Below are 25,941 nucleotides of genomic sequence, written 5' to 3'. Positions count from 1 at the left end.
GAGCTGCTGGGATGTTTCCTCTTCCTCTCAGAAGAGTCAGTTTCATTAACTTCTGTTACCTAAAGTTACCATAGAAATACCTTTGGTCGATGTTTCTAGGTGTTATTTCTCCATAAACATGAATTTATAAACAAGGCTTCTAGAAACTTATATTAAAATACATCCTTCTGGGGCACCTGGGTGTTTCAGTTGGTTAAGTGTCTGACTTCAGCTCAGGTCATGAACTCACGGTTCCTGGTTTGGATCCCCATGTGGGGCTCTGGGCTGACAGCTCAGAGCCTGGAGCCTGCTTTGGATTCTGTGTCTCCCTCTCTCTCTCTCTTCTCCTCTCCTTCTTGTGCTGTGTCTCTCTCTCACTCTCAAAAATAAATAAACATTTAAAAAACAAAATACTTCCTACTGCTTTTATAATGTGAAACTAGGATAAAAAGAATAACTGCTAGTCCTGATGTGAATGTAGAGAAAGTGAATGGCTTTAATGTTTATTTATTTTTGAGAGAGAGAGAGGGCAGGGAGAGCGAGAGAGAGAGAGAGAGAGAGAGAGAGAGAGAGAGGGGTGGGGAGAGAGAGAATGAATAGGGGAGGGGCAGAGAGAGAGGGAGACATGGAAGCAAAAGCAGGCTCCAGGCTCCAAGCTCTCAGCACAGAGCCCAAAACAGGGCTCAAACTCATGAACCATGAGATCATGACCTGAGCCAAAGCTGGACACTTGCTTAACTGACTGAGTCACTCAGGCGCCCTAAAGTAAATGGCCTTAAGGCAGATATTTTTGTATCTATATTTCATTTTAGCCTACATAATTCCTATCAATTTTACATAAAATTTTAATTTTGTAATATATATAGAAACATTTATGTAATCCTTCCATTTGATTGGCATTAGTTGAATAAGTAAGAAAATGAATTAAATATATATCATGATGGTTATGTAATTTACAAAATAATATAAAGTGTTCTTTGTCCATCATTTGTTCTGCTTTTGAAACAATGACACCTACGGATATAAAATCAACTACATGAGTCACTGAGTAATTTTAGTTTGAAGAAAAAATAGATTTAATTTAAAATATTTTTAAATGGCTAGATATTTCTCCATTTCCAAAAGTGAATTCAACATTCATTTATTCACTTATGGATACTGTGAGTTATTTAGTTCAGTGTTAAAGTGTGGAAATTTTCATCAAAATTTCATTGATGTTTGTAAACTGGTTTAGATCAGAGTCTTTAGATTTTCTGAGGCATGGGTAAAACTTACTTAAAATAAAATATTGCAAAAACTGAAAGGGACCAATAAAATTCTGGTTTGCTACAATATAAGGATATAAGAATAAATAGTCAATCTTTCATAAAGATGAAATCATTCCTTTTATAGGAACTCAACATTAAATGTATTTAGTGTATACCTTTCTTCAAATATTATGGACTTTCTTCCCAGAAAAATGTCAATAATGTACATGTAAAAATTATTATAAATTTCTGTTAGTAAAACTAAGATGAAAGTACCTCAGATTTAATGATCTATGAGGAGAAATGCTTCAAGCTTCAGGCTGACCCTGGAGGAAGACATGGCAGGATCCCTGGGTAGTCTATTTATAGAACCGTACTTGGTGTCATAACCCCTAACCAGTTGTTGCTGTCATTACCCATTTGCTGCTGAATATAAGCTTCTGCAATTGTGTATAAATTAAGTCTTTATAAATTGAATTATTATAAAGGAAACAGGAGATATTATGGAGAATCCTTTGGTAGACTGATAAGCTGTTCACAAAATTAGCACCTGATACTTTGCATATTGTCCACATTCACACTTTTTTTTTTTTCAAATTCAGATATATTTGAGAATTTGAGCTCATCCACAGGTCCTTACCATGGCAAGACTGCTACATAAACAGTCTTGACGTTATGCAAGATTGTTAGTACTTTAAAGAAATGCAAGGTATTCTTTAAAAAAATAATCCTTACTTTTTTTTTTTTTTGTATAGCGTATAGTTAGCATATTATCAAAAGGATAGACCATATCTTTTTTTTTTTTTTTTGGATAGACCATATCTTTAAACAACATCTAAAAACCACCTAGGTAAGGATTTGGAGATAAAAATAAAAGCTTGGCATCAAAAAAATTATTATGTGTGTAGTCAAAGAATTGTCAGAGCAGTGCTTCTCAAATATTCATGTGAAGAATCACCAGGGGATGTGATAAAGTGAAGGTGTGGGGTGGAGCCTGAGATTCTAAGTATTACAAGCTCTAACATAGAGCTGATTCTTGCCCTCTGAATATACCACATGAGGCAGCAAAGTAGGAGAGATTCCTTTCATCTTTGGACTAGATGTACACATTCCTTGAAAATGATAAGTTTATTTTCACAACTATTCAGGAACAAATATGGTTTTAAAAATCAAAACATCATAGATATTATTAAAAACGAAATAAAAAATACTAAGGCTGATTCTGACACTTACATAAGAAAAAAAAAACTGTCCTTAAAAATAGAGTATTTTATTCGCCATTGTGATTTATTTCAGGTGCAAGGAATGTAAAAGCTGAGTCAAAATTAAATACAAATACTTTTTTAAAAGAGACAAACATTTCTGTCTTCTCAGAAAAACGGTGAATGAAGGACTAGTGACATATGGTCATAATTTTGAAAAACAGGAATTTACTTATCCTGCCTTTGTGCTCTTATATTCAGTGCTCTTTACATTAATGGCAAAACAGAAAGATGAATGGAAGCAAGGACACACAGACCAGTGATGTGACGGCAGTTTCAACAGTCCAGAATTCCCCCCAAAGTCTCAGATTTGCTTTACATTCACCAAATATAACTTCCAGAAAGAGAAAAGCATGATCATATTGCGTGAAATCAAGCCTCTAAGCCATTCCAGATACATTCTAATGAAGTAGTAAAAAAAATTACCAAACACCAAATGCAGAAGAAAATAGCAATGCTGGTGAACACTGACTCCCAGGCCTCTTTAATCTCTTGTGGATTGTGGAGTCAGGTGATGCACAAATGTTTAGACCTGAGATGGATAGCGATGACTTCTGGACTGTCACTGGGCGTTCATTGCTGCAAGTAGATTTATTTTTATAGGTGTTATAACACATCACCTTCTCATTTAACTCAGCCAAATGTAGGCAAGCAATGGAGCTTAATGCTATAGGAACATGTCATTAAATTGATTTTTAAGCTCAGATTGCTTTTAAAAGTTATCAAAGCCTGGGGCAAGTGGTTTGCTCATCTCTAGAGAGAAGAAAATGACTGAATGAAAATAAGTAAAAAGTAAAGGAGACACATGAAGATAGCTGAATTGAAGCTAGTTTTCTATTAGTGACCACTAAAGGGACATATTTTCCCTTGTCTGGGCTAAGTGAGGATTCAGATACTGAACTGATTTGAGAGAAGAGGAGATATACGGCAGTTGATTTTTTAAAAAACTGGTTCAAAATTTTAATAGACTTATTACAACTGTAAGAAGACTTAGAGAGCATGTAGTTCACTTTATTCAATTTTTAGGTGAGTAAAAGGTATTTAGAAATACATGACAATTCTGACAAGAACACCCCCCATCTCTTTACCACAATTCTCAAGACACAGAGCTCATACACACACACACACACACACACACACACACACACACACACAAAGACCTCAGGACCCAGAAAAATCATGTGATGCTAAAATTTCATTATTTTCTCAAAATTAATGTATCACATCTTGAGTCTCCATCTTCCCTAAATTATTCCAAGTATATCTTTAGTATTAGTGACACTTATTTGTTCCCATCTGATACTAAACAGATTTTCAGACCTATTTTACAAGTAGAAAAAATTAATGCTTTGATAGTCTCCATTGAATTTCTTAGTAGTAAGTTACTTTTTTAAAAGGAATCTCAGGGTTTCTGAATTCATTTTAAAAACTTTATATTCAGGGTGGGCTATTTATTTTAGGGTTTACATTCAAACTGTACATTAAAAATTTTAAGCACATCTTCAAGGTTAGAAGAAATGTCTAATTGGTACTCAATCCATATTTGCCATAATCATAAAATTTTCAACTTGGAGAAAAATCTTAGATTTTTATATATATATATATATATATATATATATATATACTTATATATATATATATATATAGGAGACTTGTAGTCCTCACTATTTGAAATTACAAGCTTGAAACAAATGATATCCTGAGACTCTATTTCAAATAGTAAGTTTAAATTCAGTTTTAATTTTAAGAAATAACAGGGGCACCTGGATTGCTCAGTTGGTTAAGCTCCCTACTTTGGTTCTGGTTATCTCACAACTCGTGAGTTCGAGTCCCATGTTGGGCTCTGTGCTGACAGCTCTGAGCCTGGAGCCTGCTTGGGATTCTGTGTCTCCCTCTTTCTCTGCACCTCTCCTACTCACACTCTGTGTCTCTCTCCTTCAAAAATAAATAAACATTTAAAAAAGGGGGGGTAATAACTATGAGCAGGGAAGACAGGGGCAATGAACAGGAGGAGCACAGAGGAGTTTTTGGACAATACTCTATTTGAAACCATAATGATGGCTACATGTCTGTATACATTTTCCAAGTCCTTAAAATATGCAACACCAAGGGTATGCCCTCATGTAAACCATGGACTTTGGGTGATAATGATGTGGCAATGTAGGTTTATCAATTGTAACAAATGTAACACTCTGATTGAGGCATGTTGATAATGGGTTGGTAATACATACGTGGGGCAGGTGGTATATAGGAAATCTCTGTATCTTCCTTTCAATTTTGCTATGAACCTAAAACTGCTCTAAAAATAAAGGTTGCTTTCTTCATCATCATCATCATCTCCTTCTTTTTTTAAATGAGCAGGAAAGAAAATAACTAAATGTATTAGGAAAGTAACACCTTAGGGGGAAAAGTAATATTTTTTTGGCAATGGGCTACAACATAAGACATTGACCTTGGTTAAAAATCTACTTTTGCTTTGAAATATACTAAAATATTGAGAGGCCACTGAAAACTCTGACTTCAATTAGATATTTTCTTGGCATTGTAGAATATTCAGCACCGGCTATTTGTATTATAGACTTTTAATGAGTATTTGTTGAATGAATGACACCCAATTAATTTCTCATTAAAAACTTACATTAAAATGACTTGAAGAAATAATTTATATTTACTAGTTATCATTGTTATATAAATGGCTATATTAAGAAGTAGAGTTGCTTTCTGCTAGATGGAAGTGAGAAAATTTACAAACTACAATGGAGCCTGAAGTTTTTCAAATCTATTTTTTTTAGGTTTGTCAAATCTTTTAATCTTTTGTAGGATAAAATGTACTATTGACTCTAAAAAAAGATCATCAGGAGTTAATATTGTGACACTCCTGGTCACAGGAGGAAGGAGGAAACAAGACTGCATTAATTACCAGCCTAAGTTTTAAACCAAACCAATAAAAATGCCAGGATGATTGAAGTATTTGTACTGATGACTAAAGAGTACAATTGGAATGAAGAAGGGAAGTAGCTGAGCCTAGGAAACAAGAACAGGAATGTGTTAGTTTGGGGATCTTCAGAATTTGAGGATGAACAGAACTTAGTCATAAAAAAAGCTATCAATTAGGTGACATAAGTTCATCTTATGGAGAGGCCAATATTGGTAGTCTATGTCTTTGTATTCTGTGACTTAATTTATCCTCAGGACATGGTCAAATGAATAACCTGAAAATATGCATCTAATAGTGACTTAGCACTCGAAATCAAAATTTAAAGAGTAAACATTCTTTGCCATTACATCCCTAAGGCTGGTTTTCTACTTTTATGTGCATCATTTTCCACATTTTTGGTCAGTACTATGAGGAAGGCAAAATATAAGCAAAATACTATTCCATAAATTAAGAAAATACCTTTGTGCTTTATTTAAAGTGTATGAAAGTGAATCAACATTGTGATTTCCTTAGACTACAGATTGTAGTATTTTTTAAAAAAATTATTTGATGTAATATTTTCTCTTGATTCATTCTCTGTTTTCTTTTAATGATATAAAATTCAGAAATAAACACTAAAGGCATAGTCTAGTGTTGGTCAAACAGTTGTATCCTTTAAGTATCTTCCCATGTCCTTGTTTCTAACTATCTTAACCCTATTTCATTAAAAACCCAGTTTAAGATAGTATCAGATCATTTCTTCTATTTTTTTTCTCCCTTTCTTCTCTTATTCTCAATTTTCTTCTGTCTCATTCTGATTATTTCTCTGGAAGTAGGTATCTTTACTCCTAATCCCTGTTGAATGTACTAGGTTTTGCTTGTTTTAAGGATACCATGGCTAACCAAAATTCTTTCTCTCAAGAAAACTTTCTACTTTGTATCCACTGAAATTCTACCCATGTCTTCCACATTCTCTCCCATGGTAGATCACAGAAGGGGCACCTGGGTAGCTCAGTCAATTAAGAGTCTGACTTCGGCTCAGGTCATTATCTCACAGTTCATAGGTTCAAGCGCTGCATTAAGCTCTGTGCTGACGGCTCAGAGCCTGGAGCCTGCTTCAGATTCTGTGTTTCCCTGTCTCTCTGCCTCTCCCACCTCTCCTCTGCTCACACTGTCTTTCTCTTTCAAAAATAAATAAACATTAAAAAATTAGATCACAGAAGGATGCAAATTCTTTTGCTCTCCTTCTACCAAGTAGTAAATGTGTCCACCTTGTGATTTGTTTTGACATATAGAAACGCGGTAGGAGAGACACTGTTTAACTTACACAGATGGGCCTGAAGAGATCTGTAGCATTCACTATCACCACTTGGGAAGCTTTCTCTTGAAAACTAAATACTACTTAAAAAGTTTGACTATCTTAGGAACACCATGATGTGAGCAAGTCCAAGGTAGTCACATGGAGGGGGAAGAGGGATAATGGATGAGTCCCAAGGTGCCTGGGCATGTGAAACTCAAAGAGATTACTTCAAAGAACACAGGGATATTTTAGCCTAGCAGAGAGGATTACAGAGAAACAAAAGCAAAGCACTAAATGGACAGAGAAAATTTAGGTGGCAGAAACCTGATGTTAATGAATCAGAGTTAATTAGAAAGTAAATAGACTTGTAAACTTACAAGTTACCCAGGGATTAATCTTGATCTTGTCTTCTAATAAATGACTTTAGGTCTGTTTTGTGAACTAGAAGTTAAGTTTCAACATATACTTTAATTATATTTTCAGATTCCTATTTTTGCCTGTAATAATGCCCTCTTACATTTTCTGTCACTTCCCTATTGTGTATAAACAAAATAGAAACTCCAATATCACAATAGGTTCTATTCATTTATATTTACATCTATCTATTTACTCATCTGTCTTCTCCATAAGACTATAAAACCATCAAGAAGGACCATGCCTCATTTATTTTTCTGTCCTCATTAACTAGTAAAATGCTGAACACAAAATTAATGTGATTAACTGTTTGAATGAAATAATTAAAGAATCTTGTATAACTCATATATTGTATACTGTTAGAGAGGTTAACTGGGTAACTTATAAAAGGAATAGAAATAAATTCAATAGTTATTTCATTAAATATATTCATTATAGTTATTCTAGGTAATTTGCAGAAACATGAAATGTATGCTTTCATTTCTAGAAACCTACCTTAAAATTAATCATAAACCTATCAAGTATGAAATTTCTTATTAACTGACTTAATTGTAGTCATTTCACTTGCTTTACATTAAAAGAAAGTATCTAAAGCAATTCATTACCTTTTATCAACCAGACAAAATCCTGAATGCAGTTACTTTCTACTCACCTTGGTATCCCTGAAGTGTATCAAATAAAAGGTAAGAATAATCTTGAATTCACATAAACAGCTGACTAATCTTTTATATACTGACAGATAAAAATCTTTATTATGGAATGAAACAGTGTGCAATACATTTACACACTTCAGGAAATACATTTTTAAAGTACTCTCGAAAGTCTCTATGGTACATCAGTTTGGACATACACCTTCTGTAGATAGGCACTTAATTATTCTTTCTAATTATTACTTTTTCTACAGTACAGAAAAGCATTGCTTCAAAGGGATTTCTAAAATGTACCTCTTTTCCCAATCATTTGTTCACCAAATCATTTTTTATTTTGACATCTCTTTTTTCTATATATCATTCCGATAAGTCAAATTTTTTATCCTAAAACAGTAGGTCACATTCCTAAAAGAAAATTGTTTTTTTTTTTTTTTTTTTGGTCATAAAATTTCATTCTCTATTATCTAAAATTTTTCTGTTTAAAATTCCATGTTTATGTTAGGTAAGATTTTTTATTAAAATCAGACGCACTGTAAAGAGTAAAAAAAAACAAAACAAAACTATTAGTTATTCATCCTACATATTTAACTGGGAGTGAAATCTTTTCCTTTTTTTTAATGTTTATTTATTTATTTTGAGAGAGAGAGAGAGACCGCACGCACACAGGACTGGGGAGGGGCAGAGAAAGAGGGAAAGAGTTCTCTCTCTGTGCTGTCAGTGCAGAGCCCTATATGGGGCTCCATCCCACAAACCATGAGTTCATGACCTGAGCTGAAATCAAGAGTCACTCAACTGACTGAACTACCCAGGTGCCCCTAGGAATGAAATCTTCTAAGTTAGCAGGTTGTGAACTCAAGTCAGCCTTGCCAAAAGAATGGTAATATTTTATAGAAGGGGAGAAGTTGCAGAGGTAATTATGTCTTGTGAAGCACCTCAGAGAAGGGCAAAAACTGTTGGTGTTGCTGATGAGTGTTGGAGTTTGCAAGAGTATGTATAGAACTAACAAGCAAGTAACTTTGGATGGACAATTAGGAGAAGCATTCAAGTTGATATCAGGAGGCTTAAGTGAATTTTTTTTCTTTGCCACTTATGGCATGATATTGGGTAAAATGCTCTAACTTCTCTGAGTTAATTTTCTTATCAGCAAGTTCTGAGAAGACTAATTCAGGGTGTTGAGCAGAGAATTTATTTTGAAGGTTCAAGAGACAGTATTAGAAAACTTTACATTATACACAAATACTTGATATCATAACTGTGATAGTTCATCTAGGGCTATCCCTGAATATCTATAAATAAGAATCTTGAATCCTACAGGGTAAAAAATAGGTTTAGGTAGTTCTTTGCACAATATGCATAATTAGGCACTTTATAAACACTTGATTATGAGAATAATCATACTGTATACTGAAAATCAGTATTTTTTTCTCTTTGCCCTTTTTTGCAATGAAGAAAAAAAGATATTAAAACCTAGGTAGAAATTTTTAATCAAAACAGTATTTATATTTATTAACTGTATTTAAATATAGCACACAGAGGAAGCTCTTAATCAGACTAAAAATAAATTTGGTATTTATTTGGTATTTGGTATAAATTTTCTTACAGTTACTAATCAAAGCCCAATGTAACCTATTTAAAGTTTTTTAAGGCAATATGTCCTCAAACTTTTTGAAAATAATTTGCCCCTAGTAGACAAAAATGATATCAACTATGACTCAATAATTTTAAAATACCATGTGCATAATATTATTTTTCAGATAACTAAAAAATGCACTGATTTTTTGAGCATTTCTTCATGAGTACTTTAGCAGTTTGTATAGCTTACTCAAACTGCAACCCACTTAGAAAACAGTAAATTAAAAGATTCCCAAAATCTATGATTTTTAAAATAGTTTTAAATTTATTTTGGGAATATATACATTAAAATTTTAAAACATGGCTTATCTTGAAAGCATCAAATAAACAAAAAAATAATCTACTATTTTTTGTTGTCCAATGTAGAGTAACCCAATTTTACTGTTTTTGACTTGGGGGTAATTTTCATATCCAAAATTTACATAAAGTAGAAGACAAAATTCTTTATCATTACTTTTCTTTCTAATAGATTATCCTCTCACTGCTCTATCTCCAGTGCCTAGACCAAACAGTGTCTCATCAACTTGACTAACTAAATTCCAGCCCATACTGTCTCTTTTTGACTACAATATTGCATGATTTAATTCATTAATTACTTGATTTATAAAAAAAAAAATTTGATCATGTCACCTCTTAAATGTCTCTGCAATGCATAGAGGATATATTCTAAATTATCCAATAATTAAGATCTTCATAATCTTTCAGTAGGCTACTTTTCTGAGGCTCACTACTAATCACTTTACTTCCCTATGTTGGTATATAGTTTAAATGACAACTGTCATGAACTAATTCCACAGGCATGCCATGTTTTTTCACTTTTATTTATCACATTTTTGTAAAAGAATAAAGTCCTATTCCTAAAATTTTGTTTGATTTCAACTCTCTTCAAATATAAACACAGATGCCTTTGCCCTTCCTGACCCATCTTCCCTAGGAACTCTTAATATTTTACATATACCAATATATTTATTACATAACATATATATAATATATGCTCACACAACATGTGCTATACATACATACATATATAAATATAAAAATATTAACATATTTTTCTCCTTGAGTAGCCTATATCACTTACAGAATGTTTGATATTTGTACCAACTATGTGTTGATTGCCTCAGGGCTAAAGAAAATCTCACTACAAATGACAGTAGTGTTAAAGGATATTTCCAAGAACAGTTAAAATCAAAACTCATACAAATGAACACTTTTCAAAATTTTTACTTAACTCCTTAATTAATGAAAGAATCACTAAGATGTTATTACTGCCTCATAGGAGAGTTCAAGGTACCATATATATTTAGGTCTTTCAACAGAGCAAAATGAATTTACAAACAATTAGAAAATTGACTTTTTCAATCAGAGGGGACATAAATTTTCCATATCTATGAACAAGATCCTATGCATTGTTATTTAATAGCACAAGTCAAAACAGTTCAAAGACAAGTTGATAATCTTGAGAGTTGATAATCTGGAAAGGGGAACAGACATTCAGTAATGTATTATTTTTCTTTGCCCATTTTCAAGTATTTCACAATTTTTTCTAAGAGAATTAATAAAAAATCTTTGAAGAAAACTTACATTTTACAACAAAGTATGTATTAAAATGATAAAGAAATAGGGCAATTATGCTCTACTAGTACCTGAGAAATCCTTGAAATTATTCACTGAGTATTTCTGAGATGTCCAAAAGGATGTTTCTCAAGCATAAGAGCTATTTGGAAAAATTGTTTAGTGAATTTATTCCTAAGATGATTAATTCCAAAGCCAACACATGGCAAACAACAGGTCATTTCCATCAAAAGTAGCAAATTTCCTGGGGCAGCTGCTAGGTGGCTCAGCCGATTAAGCATTTGACTCTTGATTTTGTCTCAGGTTTTGAGCTCATAGTTGTGAGATCAAGCCCATAGCAGGGCTCTGAGCTGGGCATAAAGCCTGCTTGGAATTCTCTCTCTCTCTCTCTCTCTCTCTCTCTCTCTCTCTCTCTCAGTTCCTCTCCCCCTTGAGCTTTCTCTCAAAAAAAAAAAAAAAAAAGTAGTAAATTCCTCAAGGAATTTTACCCTAATCCTGAACTCTTAAGAACATTATTCACTTTCAAAATCTGACTACAGCATCATCTTTTTTTTTTTTTAATTTTTTTTAAACATTTTTTATTTATTTTTGGGACAGAGAGAGACAGAGCATGAACGGGGGAGGGGCAGAGAGAGAGGGAGACACAGAATCGGAGGCAGGCTCCAGGCTCTGAGCCATCAACCCAGAGCCCGACGCGGGGCTCGAACTCACTGACCGCGAGATCGTGACCTGGCTGAAGTCGGACGCTTAACTGACTGCGCCACCCAGGCGCCCCCAGCATCATCTTTTTAAAAAAGCCCAAACTGCAAGAGAGACTTCATTCCTTCCTTCTAAGTGGTCCACACTGTCTCTGCAGACACTGCTGTGATAGCATGAATCCACTCTTAATGCCCTGTGTGTTACCTATTTCACCATTTTAGACACAAGCTCTGCATCTAATCCATTCCTGTGTTTCCAGTATCTCATCTGTTTATCCTATATATGATTTTCAAAAATATTTGGTGAAAACCTGAATAAAAAGAGATAATACTGGGGCACCTGGGTGGCTCAGTTGGCTAAGTGTCTGATTTTTTATTTCAGCTCAGGTCATTATCTCAGGGTTTTGTGAGTTCAAGCCCCACATCGGGCTCTGCACTAACAGAGCCTGCTTGGGATTCTCTCTTTCTCTCTCTTTCCCTCTCTCTATCCCCCTTTCCCCACTTACTCTCTCTCTGTCTCTCTCAAAATAAATAAACTTACAAAAAGGGATAATACTGAAAAAATTGACAAATTCATTTTTATTTTTTTTAATTTTTTTTTTAACGTTTATTTATTTTTGAGACAGAGAGAGACAGAGCATGAATGGGGGAGGGTCAGAGAGAGGGAGACACAGAATTGAAACAGGCTCCCGGCTCTGAGCTGTCAGCACAAGGGCCCGATGCGGGGCTCAAACTCATGGACCGCGAGATCGTGACCTGAGCCGAAGTCGGCGCTCAACCGACTGAGCCACCCAGGCGCCCCGACAAATTCATTTTTAAATGAAATTAATTGAAGCCTTCTTTCTTGTTTTTGAATAAGGAGCTTAATATATCAAATTAACTTAAGTGATGATAAACACCAGAGAAAATACTAAAAGTATCATAAATTCTTGAGTATATGTACCTACTTGTATTTTCAGGGTCATCTGGGTCATGTCGTAAATATATTTTTTAAGATAGGTTTGAACTACTAAGAATTTGTAAATAAATAGTATTTAATAATAAAGCTAAACTTGCAGGAAAGTACTTAAAATAATAAACACATTATATACCTTCTATGTTATTCTATATTCGATATATTATAGTAATAATACTAGAAGATAAAGTATTTTCTACATTGACTTTATATGAGCCACCTGTCCCCTTATCCTAGCTGTAAGATTCCTTACATAAAATAAAACTGCTTAAATCCTTGTTTAACTTACTGTTTATTTTTTGCCCAAACTCTGCATCTGGTAGAGTTTGTGAGCTAAATATAATTATTAAGGGAATTATTAGGGTAAGTTATCTTGCATATTAATGGCTTTAGTTGTTATATCCAGAATTTGTATTAAACTAAGCTCTCAGAAAAGAAAATAATGTCCAGTCTTTTCTTTCTTAGATGTTGGGATCATGTTGCTCTGAGTGTGAACCTGTACAAATTAATACTGATGTTTAACAGGAGTTGACTAACATTAATGCTATGTTTAGTATGTACTATCATGGATAGAAATGCTTTCCATATCATTACATGCTATTCTCACAACATCCTATGGGGATGTAAAGAGCTCTCTTTTCTAAATGAGAAAAGTGAGACTCTGAGAGATCCAGTATATCTTCTAAGGTAAAACAGGTAGTGAATATCCAACCAAGATAAAGTCCAAGACTGACTTAATACTCAAGTAGGGGGTAAAGGTGCTTAGAACTTTTGCCACAAGAGAATGCCTATATGCTTGTTGCAATTCAGAATACATCATGAAAGGATTTACTGCCTTTTTGGTTTTGCATATTCAAATTTGAGAAGCGCTGATGATAATTAAGACATTAGTTAAGGATGGAAATCTTCAAATCAGCCTAATATAATGTGACATAAAACGGCAAATACCAAAAATGCAGAAAGATATTAATTAAAATTTAAAACAGATAAATTATGTCTTTTATTATTTTTTTAATGTATGTTTATTTCTGAGAGAGAGAGAGAGAGAGAGAGAGAGAGAGCGAGCAGGAGAGGGGAAGAGAGAGAGAGGGAGACACAGAATCTGAAGTAGGTTCCAGGCTCTGAGCTGTCAGCACAGAGCCTGAAGTGGGGCTCAAACTCACAAACCGCGAGATCACAACCTGAGCCAAAATCAGACCCTTAACCGACTGAACCACCCAGGCACCCCAAATTATAAGTCTTTTAAATTATTCAGATACTAATAAATGAGGACAGTTATTAGACAATATCATCGCAAAGCGATGTTTTAACTAGTGAAAACTGCCCCTGGAGTGCCTTTGGGGCAGCTCCCATTGCTTAGCAGGTTGCAGGTGATGGTAAACTCTCTGAGTGCAGAGAACTGTATTACCTCCATCTGGAGAAGTAGAACAGCAAAATATCTGAACTGGGTTTCAAGAAGCCACTCCTTTCTCTGTCTGTTTTGCATCTCTGCTTCCAGATCCAACCCTGGAAGTCAGGAGTAGTGGACCAGTAAAGAGTTGAATGGTGCAAATTCGACTCCCAGGCCATGGCTAGAAAGCTGTTAGCTTCAGTCCTGGTTTGGCCAGATGCTGGTGTGCCCATTCCCACCCATAATGCTTCCTACATCACTCAGTCAGCAGTCAGGAAACATGGTATCTTCAATGGGGGTACTTAGAATTTGATAAAGGGGGTACTTTGGGCAGATAATTATCAAGCTCCCAGGTACAGTATAATACTCCAGGCATGAAGGGGCAAAAAGTTGGGAGGGAATATCTGAAACTGAACTTGCAAAGTTCAACTTCTCTTTTCAGTGATAAAACTGTTCCATTGGAAGGAGCTAGACGGCCAAAGACAAGGAATCTGAATAGAGCTACACAGTTGCTACTATCGGTGGGCTGTAACTAACATAGGCATGTAGCACAAGTCTAGAGGTTTCTTTTTTCACCTCAAGGGCACCTATCCCTCAGGAACAAGAGTGAGATGTGCCTTGATCTAGGAGGTTCCTCTACTCTGCTCTACTTGCACACTTGAAATTTCTTGCCTCAAAATTTCTCATGATAGTCTTCCCCCACCCCCATCCTAGGCTTATTCTTTCTTACAAAAATCCACTCCTACTTGCAGAGGAAAAAGGATCACTTTTGTTGAACACAAGGGTACAAAATAACAAAAGCTAAGTGTTTTATGCCAGGCACCTTACCCTCTGAAAACAATACTAGGTTATCTCTATTTTACTAGGAGAAAAGACTTAAAAAAAATACTAGTTGTCCAGACTTTTACCAAAGCTATTAAAACTAAGAATAACTTTATACAAGCAATATTTCCAAATAAATACGTTAAAAATTATTTTCACATTTTGTAAAAATGAGCTAACTGAACCAATATCCAACTAAACTGACCTGTACAATGTCATTTCTCTATGTCTTTTGAAAAAATGTCTAAAGAAAACAAACCCATAATAATACACAGTATTTACATTACATCTTTCAGCTTTTTTTAAAATATGCTCCTGATTCTGTGGCACACAACTGGGTATCTGTGGGGGTGAACTCAGATTCTGATATGTAGCCAATAGAGGACAAAAGCGCCCAATTTACAGGACATATAAAGATATCACCTTCCCCATTGGTTCATTTAGAATTCACCTTGTAGCTTAGTTACACACAAATAGAGTAAACACTTTCCCTCTGGAATATCAAGGTGTTCTATTCTGAGAACAGCAGAATTTGATGCAGGTGGCTATTGAATTAGCTATTAACAGTTGATTAGGAGGATACATTTCAGAATGTTCTATTTCTCTCTAGAACAAAGAAAAGGCAATTTTAAACAGAACTCTCAGCTTCTAATATTATGTCTGATTCCACGATACTATTTTGTGAAATAGAACTATAATTCAAACCTCTAAGTTAATGGAGTTTGACAGGAAGGTACACATCACATTTTGCAAAAAGAGCCTTGATTACTTTTGGTGCTTCCTCTTGGTAATAAAGCCTTGACAGCTTCCATTTCTCAAAAGAACAGCTTTATTATTTTCTCCTCAATTCTAAGTAGTTACTTAACTCTAAAATAGTTGCAAGTAAATGGGAGCTTCTCTACTGAAAAGAAAAAGAAAACAGGTAAAGAGGAATTTCTTACACACTTTCTTCCAATCTTCTATCACTTAAGAAACTTAAAGTAATTTGGATGCAATTTAAAACTTTGAATCCTTTAAAATGTTTTAGTTATCACTTAGAGACTGTATCAGTCAAGGTCCAGGCAAAAAAAAAAAAAAAAAAAAACCAGATGGCATACATTCCAAATGGGTAAATTGAGGAGAATTTAATACAGGCGCTATTTATAAAAGTGCAGGCTGTTGTTTAAGAAAACTACAATGAATGGTTTAGTTCCCTGGGGATGGGAACAGCAGGGCATCTCAGTATATTCTAAGACTAATGAGACCAAGAGAGGGATCAGTGATCTAGTTGAAGTGATCTTTAGTTTAGGGAAGCACTCAGCTTGAGCAAGCAAGTAGAGAAAATTACTACCTTGGCTTCTCTTTTGTTCCTCTTTCTGAGTTTTTGGGTGGTATTCCCTGTTAACCAAAGCAACTGGGAGCCTATTAATGCTGTCTGTTCTCAGTCATCCTCCTTGAGTACAGTGACTGGGAAAAGGATAGAACGGATCTGGAGGGGTAAATGGAATATATCTAGGGGGACATTTTTTTAGGCAATCATTTCAGTTATTGCCATTGGCTGACCTCTGCTCTTAAAGTACATACATTTGTGTTAGGACTAAGGGCATTCTATAATTAAATTGTATTTCAGGAAGGAATAACATGATCCAGTTTGTACTCGTGAGCCATGCATGGCTACCGAAGTATTTCAACAACACAGTAAGAAATGAAAGCGATGCCAATTTGACAGTCTAGAAAATCCAACAAAGCTCGGAGAAGATAGACCAACATAGCATCTGGTAGAATTTGGGAAGAATAACTGACAAAGAACACCAACCTATTCCAGAACAAACAGAAACATAATGGAAATGTTCCGTGTTTTCCATAAGCTTCACCACTGGTAAGTTTTAACCTCATTATTTATACATTGTTTCTTTTCTTAAGCACAGATACACAGCATTAATTCTGCATAAAGCAGCACCTTTCCATCCCTGAGACAGTTGCATATTGTCTCAATTTTTCTGCAGTTTACCACTAGTTATAAAGTACAAATATTTGGTGTTCTCTAGTCTTTTTGCATCTATGACACATTTAATAAATTTAACAAATATTTATCAAGTAATTACATGTGCATGGCATTGTTCTGTGTTCTGAGGATAAAGCAACTGAAGTAAAGTCCTATCCACACAGGACTTACGAGTCAAAGTGTGAAGCACTTTTGCAGTCAAAACACCAGGCAACTTAGAGAAAATGTATGATTTTGGTAAAAATTATCATTAAATAACTGATCAAATAAAACTATAACATAGTCATTGTTCAGAGTTTTGTATTCATTTCATATATGTGGAAAGCTATAATCTTTGGTTTTAAAGAATATGTGTTTTCCCAACGGGTGCCTGGATGGCTCAGTCAGTTGAGTGTCCTACTCCTGATTTCAGCTCAGATCATGATCCAGGGTCATGGGATCAAACCCTGTGACAGGCTCCATGCTGATTGTTGGAGCCTGCTTAATATTCTTTCTCTTCTCCCTTTGCTCCTCCCCCTGGCCCATGTGTGCTCCCTCTCTAAAATAAAAAGTAAATACAAAAAAAAAATTTAAAAATCACAAAAAAGAATTTATATTTTCCCAGAGAACACATACAAGTCTAGGCATGATATCGTGCTCTGCTCATTTTTATTTTTATTTTTATTGTCATTGTGTGAATTTCTAAAGCAGGAGACAGTGTTCCATTCAAGTGAGATAGATCACTGCCAAGTGAAGCACAACATGATGTAATGTTTAAAATATTCGTGAAGATGTACAGCATAGGAATGCAGATTTGCATTTTATTTTTACTTCAGGGTAGCTGAGATGAGCTGTGCTACACACACATTTGTTGAAACAGTTATCGATGCATGAATGCTTCCCTACTTGTTCCATTTTCATACACTGCAGTAACTCAGACCATGTTCTTGTTTGGTACTTTATTAGCAGGAAAAGTGGTGGGCTGGTTTGAAGAATACAGTTCAGGATTTCTTTAAATCTCTCTCTCTCTCTCTCTTTTTTCTTTGACATTTCTCATTGTATTTCGCCATGTCAGGTAAGCATGAACCTCTGTGTACAATGTATTGAATTTTCTTCAGGTAGTTCAAAACAAATTAATTCTCTACCCACACATCATTTAAAGTACTAATTCCCTGTGCAGCCCAGCAAACTTCAAGCTGTACCTGTTCAGCATTTAAAGTTAAGGCAGTGCAGCATAAACACCTGTTAAAGTTTATAGCCATCTGCTTCCTCAAGAAATCTAAATTCTAATAATATGAAATTAACAGATGGGAAAGAGCTGTAACCTCAGCTCTGGAGAGGGTAACTGCAACCTTTGAATTAACATACTGCCATTTTGCTGGTAATTGTTTGCAATGACCACAGGGACACAGTTCAGCAATGATGTCTCATCAGTGACATGCTTTGTTTTTGTTCAGGGATAGTTTGAAGAGAGTATTTCTTAATGATTTCTAAAACTCCACATTAAGGTGAATCTTCATCCTCTCAATGAAAGAGCAAAATAATTAAGGTATAATGAAATGTGGTTCAAACATATGACAATCCTGAGGGGTAATGGAAAGATACCTTTGAGACTGGAAATGGCAGTGTTTTAAATAAGAAATTAAAGTTGGTTGTAATGCACTTTTATAAAATTAAGTATAAAAACTGGACGTTGAGAGGAAATCCAGAGCAAACTGTGTGGATTCTTCAGGAACTAGCCCTTTTCATATTCACAAATAATTGAGGAGCTTTTTGTTTTATGAAGACTAATTCAGCAAAAAATAATTAAAGACCTCAAGGTTTTGTTTTGCCTCACAAAATTAGCATGTATTTGTGTTGTTTTCTATCTCTGGTCATAAAAGTAATGCCTGCTCGATATAAATAATTCAAACTATACAGAATGCATAAAGTGGAAATGGAAGGCAGCCATGATTTCATGCTCCACAAACCTGAGGAACAAACATCAATAAATCACTTTTATTTTTCCAATTAATTACTCGAGAACCCACGTGCTAGTTTTATAATGAGCCTGATATCTACCTTGTGAGGCTGGCCCCAAACTGCCATAACTCTTAGGAGCTAAGTAGTCCCAGTTATGACCAATCCACAATGTGAAGAGAGTACGCTCGTCCAAACCCTGTTTGGTGCTATGGTGACTTTTCCACTCCCCCCTGGGATTCGTTGAAGTCTGCCCCTCTCTGCACTATCAGTGAGGTCAGCCTCCATTGTACAGATGCTCAGTGGTGCGTGTTTCTCTAAGGCCAACTGTAGCCTTTGTTCATAGACTTCATCCCTGCCCTGACCACTGAACCTGTCCAAGTTGTTCCTCCTGGTTAATTTATTAGTCTTCTATCACTGCCATGGCAAAAATAGAAGCCAAAGAAGACCATCCACATGAAAAGAAACAAAGGCTATTTATACAGAGTTTGTCACTGTAAGATAATCAGCCGCCATAACTTGCATTGGGCAGAGACTCTGAGGCATGCAGGTGAGTACAGAAGCTTTACAGTGGAAGAGAGAGAAAGCTTAATTAACATGCATCCTGATTGGAGGCTATTGGCAAGGGTAAGCTGGAGGAGGGCTAATCAGAAATAATGGATCCTATGTGTTTGGTTACAGAATCATATATGGCTTTTTCTGGTTGAGCCTCAGCAGACAATGGGGCAAAAAATTAGAGAAGCTGGAAGTTATTGATGCTACTCTTGAGCCAATTGCTACAGAGGTTGTGGTTCGTCTTCCTGGACTGGCTGCTATAGAGGTTGTGAGTCAGATTTCTATTTTTACATATGATGTGGCTATTGTCCATTTGTATATTCAGTCTCTCATAAAATTACTGTGAACTTAATGGCTTCAGTGATACAAAGTTATTGTGTCACAACTCTATGGGTTAAGGGTCTCAGAGCTAACAGTCATAAAGTTGCATTCTTATTTTTAATGTTGATTTATTTATTTTGAGAAAGAGAAAGGGGGGGGCAGGGATAGAGGGAGAGAGAATCCCAAGCAGCCTCCACACCATCAGCGCAGAACCCAATGAGGGGCTCGCATCCACAAACCACAAGATCTTGACCTGAACTGAAATCAAGACTCAGACACTCAACTGCACTGAGCCACCCAGACACCCCAAGGATATTACAATCTGAATGCTCTAGTAAAGCATCCATTCCCTGCTTAGATAGTTGGCCAAATTCAGTTTCTTGTGGTTATAGGTCTGAGATTCCAGTTTTCTTGCTAGCTGTAAAATAAGGGTAGTTCCCAGCTCCTAAAGGCCAGTGCATTTCTTAGCTCAAGGCCCTCTTAACTTCAAAGCCAAGAAAGGGCTCCGTGTTGTTTAAACTGTTATGGTACCAATAAAAAACTAATACAGATGTAAAGGATGAGTAGGGGGTTATTAGAAGATTGTGAATGCTTAGGTAGCAGGGGATGGGGGATAGGGCATTCAAAACAAAGGAAGTAGCATGTGCAAAGGCACTGAGGCATGCAAGAGCAGAATTCAGGAATTAAGAATTGCTGGAGATTGCTAGAATCTGAAGTATAAGGAGTGGCACAGAGCAAAACTGCAATGGTCATCACAGGAAAAAACTAAGACACTTGTCCTACTTAGGGTTTAAGATTTTTATCCCCTAACATGCAAAAGTAACTGGCATACCAATTGTTCATACATACATGAGCAACAGCAGATTTCAAACTACCCTAGCTTTAGAATTAATTAGAGGTGAATGCAAATTCTGTTTCTGCCATTCATCAACTGTATTGCCTTGGTCAATTTACTTAACTTTGTGGATTCTCCATTTGTTGTCTGTGAGCTACAGATAACCACAACTTGCACACATGCTGTCAGCATTAAATGGCAAAATGTAGCTGCACTGCATAGAAAAACCTAAGAATACTACAATAATAAAGTTATTTTATACCTAAAATATATTATATCCAATTCTAGATCCAAATGTACAAAGAGATCAATTAAGTCAGTGAATCCTCACTCCTGGAAAGGATGAAGGCAAGGCTGTCACTCAGCTGGGCATGTCAGTGCAACTATCAATTTAACAACTGGCTGAGGTCACATTTCAATTTACACCAGGGGCATCCAAAACATGTGCAAAGTAATGGCATCATTCAGCTTCAAGCCATCACTTATCTGTACTAAATTAGATGCCTACCATGGAGATCATTTTAAGTCACAAAAGATTATTTGTTTACTTAATACCTAGTTACTATATATAATGAAGTAAATTGTTTCCTCCAATTAATATTACATATCAACTTATTCAGAACGGTAGTTTCTGGTTATATGACCCTTAGAAAGTAAGCAGGATAAGGTAAATGGCAATGGTTTCTATGTCTTATGCATAATTAGATTATCTTGAGTTTTCAAGACTTGCCTGAACTTTGCAAGTTTTTCCTTATAGTATTTACTATTTCTTCATGAAAAAAAAAGGAAAAAGGTAAAACAAAACAAAACAAAAAAAGAATAAGGCAATGAATGAATTACAGTTACCTTTGAGAAATCTCATGTAGGAAACATAAATTTTAGAAGAAAAATATCATTTGGAGTATGCTGCTTTATTTTTCATTTCTTAGACTAACCCTTTGAGATTCCGATGACCAGTTCACTTAGGAAAAATAAAAACTAAAAAAAAAAACCCAAATGAAGATTTTCTGTGGCAATTCTTGAGATTACATGTACACACACACACACACACACACACACACACACGCATGCACCCAAAAGATTCACTGAAGATAAAGCTAACTATATGTTGGAAATAATAAATACCTATTCTCATATTGTCATAATGGGCACACATTTTTTTGCATAGTGCCTGGAAAATACAAAGTGTTCAATTACAGCCAGACAATCTTATCATCATCATGAGTCAACATTGTCATCCTTATGGAGCTTTCGTCATCATTAACCATTTCTTCTACTTGAAACTTTTTAGCTGTTTGTAGATATCAGCAGGAGATAAGAATCAGGTGGTTCAGAGTAGCAGCGAGAAAGAGAAGAATCCTCAGGGGACTTTTGGCTGCTTCAAGTCCCAGCCACAAAGTCTGGAGTCTCTAAGTCTGCCTTGGTAATATCATAAAAGTCAATATATGCCTATTATGTGGGTGGCACCAAATTAAAGCTCAAGCCCTTGTGCCATGCCCAAGCTGGACAACTAAATCCAGATGCAACGGCCCTTTGCACCCTCTCCTATGTTTCAAGCATTACAAACCTTTTGGAGTTCTTTGGGTACACAGTACTCTTTTTATGTCTCGGCATTTCAGGTGTGTAACTACTAAGCATATCCTTCATCATTTATCTATCTACTGAACTCTGTCAGGCTTACCTTTCAACATCTTTTCTCTGAAGAGTTCACTGACCCAACTGGACACAACTAATCATGTTTTTCTCTAATCACTACTATGTATACTGTGCATTTTTAAAAAGTTTATTCCTATGAAATTGTCAATATCCTACCTCTTTTTACGTAAAAGATTGTCAGTCTTCCATGTTTGGTCCTACTATAATTGCACTTATAAACTGTTCTGTAAACATCTGTTAAATGTCAGTTAAACTCTGAGTTTATCATGGAAAGTGAGCATGTTTTATTCAAAACATGTAGCTGTATTTTGTATTATTTAAGATATACATTTATAATCTGCTCTAATAATTTTTAGCTGTAACCTAAACTTTCTATGTATCAATTTCCTTATCTGAGAAATGAAACAAATAAAACAATACTCAAAAGATTTATACAAGCACTGGGGTGCCTGGGTGGCTCAGTCAATTAAGCATCCAACTTCGGCTCAGGTCATAATCTCATTGTTCATGAGTTCAAGCCTTGCATAGGGCTCTCTGTTGTCTGCACAGAGCCTGCTTTGGATCCTCAGTCTCCCCCTCTATCTCTGCCCCTCTCCAGCTCTCATGTCCTCTCTCTAGTACTCTCTTAAAAACAAGAGAAAAACAAAACAGGAAACAGTAAAATAATAAAAAAAAAAAGTATAGTATCTATCATACCAAAAAAGCGAAGTAAAGATCACACAATCAATTCACAATCTGAATAAAGATCAGTGGTAGACAAGGGTAGCCCTGGACTTGCATGGTATTTTCTAGGAAGTCATTTCAGACGTGATATGAAGGCTTAAAATATATCTCATTGACAAATTGCTGATCTTTACATTCATTAATAATAATTTATGGATAATTTTCTCTGTGGGATTATACCATCAACTCAGTGTGTAGTTTCATCAACTAATGGATTTAAAAAATGGAAAATAAATGATCAGATCAGAAAAACATTACTCATAACATAGAGAATCAATTGGAAGAATGAATGAGTAAACTATCATCTAAGCAAGAAATAATTGTAGACTAGAAGGGGGTAAAGACTGGGGAGATTAAAACAACAGGATTTGGTGACTGAGGAATTTATGTCATGCCTGGGTTTTTGACTTGGACAACTGAATGCATGACAGTGGCACCATTCTTTGACAGAATGAACACAAGAGAAGATAATCACTTGCAAGTAATTTTGCACGCCAAATTTCAACTGTTTGAGGCATAATCAACTAAAATATCCAATAACATGCTGGATGTAAGCATTGAAAGAGCAGAAACATAACAAAAAGTGGATATCATGAACTATAAAGGCAATAACTGGAGCCATGCGAAAAGATAAGAGCAATCCCACATAAGCGTATGTAGAACAGAATTCTTACAGACACTAACATTTAACAAAGAAGAACTTCTTAGGGGCGCCTGGGTGGCTCAGTCGGTTGAGAGTCCGACTTCAGCTCATGTCATGATCTCACACTCCATGAGTTCAAGCCCCACGTCGGGCTCTGTGCTGACAGCTCAGATCCTGGAGCCTGCTTCAGATTCTGTGTCTCCCTCCCTCTCTGCCCCTCCGCTGCTCATGCTCTGTCTCAAAAATAAATAAAAACATTAAAATGTTTATAATTAAAAAAAAATGAAAGAAGAACCTCTTCAAGGTTTTAGTGCAATGGCCAAAAATTTGGAGTACATGGTACTATAGATTCCAATGAATGAATGGGTTTCTTTTTTTTTTTTTCTTTTTTGTTTCAATATATGAAGTTTATTGTCAAATTGGTTTCCATACAACACCCAGTGCTCATCCCGAAAGGTGCCCTCTTCAATACCCATCACCCACCCTCCTCTCCCTCCCACCCCCCATCAACCCTCAGTTTGTTCTGTTTTTAAGAGTCTCTTATGCTTTGGCTCTCTCCCACTCTAACCTCTTTTTTTTTTTTTCCTTCCCCTCCCCCATGGGTTTCTGTTAAGTTTCTCAGGATCCACATAAGAGTGAAACCATATGGTATCTGTCTTTCTCTGTATGGCTTATTTCACTTAGCATCACACTCTCCAGTTCCATCCACGTTGCTACAAAAGGTGAATGAATGGGTTTCAATGAGAGAATTATATACAGTGTGAAACTCTACTGGAAAAGGAAATAAGACAAGAAATAAAGTATTCATTGCATTTACGAACAAGCAAATTGTAAGTTACAATTGACAAGGTAGTCCATTTGTTTGTAGGGAGCTAAAGGTAGACAGCACAAGTCGACCTATGAATGAAAGATGAAAAGTAATGACAAGTGTAGGCAGCTCTTATACATGCTTTACTGTCAAGTGAGGGAAAGAAAAGGAGGCAGAGCTGAAGAGAGATGGGCTGAACATTTTTATTATTTGTTTGATTTGCTAAATTGGAAAAACTTCAACATGACTAATAAATGGTGACAGGATGGCACCAACAGAAGTTGGAATTACAAACAATACAGAGATCATTTATCTTGTGGGAAGGAATAACATCCAGATGTGGAGAAATTAGCCGTAAGGAGGAAGAATAACTTCTATGAAACAGAAGGGAAGGAGCAGTTTTAGCGGTAGGGGTAGGAAATGGACATGAAGTTCAAAGAGTTGCTGAGGACTTTTTCTGTGTGGTGTAGAAATTAAGCTCATTCACCTGGTAGCAAAGAGGGTGGCTCTAGGAAAGGAGATTTGAAAAGAGTGAGAAGGTTGAAATAGTTACCTTAGAAAACAAGAGAGTGCGATCTAGAGAAATGGTACAATTTCCAAGCAATATTGAAGGTCAAATTACTGTTGGAAACCAAGAATTTTTCTAGAGTGGCAAACACCATTCCAGTATCATGCCTAAAGAAGGTGAAAAAGGGATAAATTCTGCACTGAAGTTGTTCCCCACGCACACACTGGACACACAAAGGCAGGAAGAATTGGAGTTATCAGCATGAGAAAGCTGGAGTAACCAACAATTGCATTTAAGTTCATTGGAAAAGAAATAAAGGAAGAAGGTTTGACAGATACGAAAACTATTCTGAACATCTAGGAGGGTGTGAGAAACATTACAGAGAGAAATATTTATATCAAAAGGAATGACGCATATGCTTAGTTCAAAAAACAAAAACACCTAAATTCTTATTTTAGCAGGCTCTGGATCCTGATGAAGGAAGTAAGAGGGAAGAAAATAATTTGCAGATAACAGGTCTCGTCTCCTGCAGAAATAAAAATTAGGAGATGGACTTTATCATACAAAATAGAACTAAAGAGAGTGGATGGATGAATGAATTATACTAATGAGAGATGTTAAATATTATATGATTAAATAAAAAAGGCTAAAAAATATTTTTCCTGACAAGCTTTTAACAGTCAAGATATCTGAGTTACTCCAATGATTTAAGTCTGGTCTTGCTGGAGAGCAGATAGTCAAAATAACCTATTAATGGCCTTCTCAGTCCAGGTATACTTTACAAAGCTATTTACCCTCTGCAAGTCAGCTGTCATTATGAATAAACCTGAAACTCCTATTGACCACAAAGGGAGTTTCACATGTGGAAGATATGAGGCTGTGAAATGATCTTTTTAGGTACTACATGCATATTAAGATTGTAGTATATAATATCTAAGCCTAGAATTATTTCTTAATTACCCAACACATTTTACTTAATCATATGTAACAAGATTTGTATTTGCACTTATAGATTCTCCTTGGCCTGTGGTCTAAACCCGCCCACTAGCACCACTTAACAGTTGTCAAATAGCGTATTCACTTGTTGCTGTCTGGACACAACTGTAATTTCAATGTTAATTGCTCTCAA

This window comes from Panthera uncia, chromosome C2 (genome assembly GCF_023721935.1).
Source record: "Panthera uncia isolate 11264 chromosome C2, Puncia_PCG_1.0, whole genome shotgun sequence".
NCBI classification, from domain to species: Eukaryota; Metazoa; Chordata; class Mammalia; order Carnivora; family Felidae; genus Panthera; species Panthera uncia.
Note: the sequence above shows the minus strand (reverse complement) of the source record.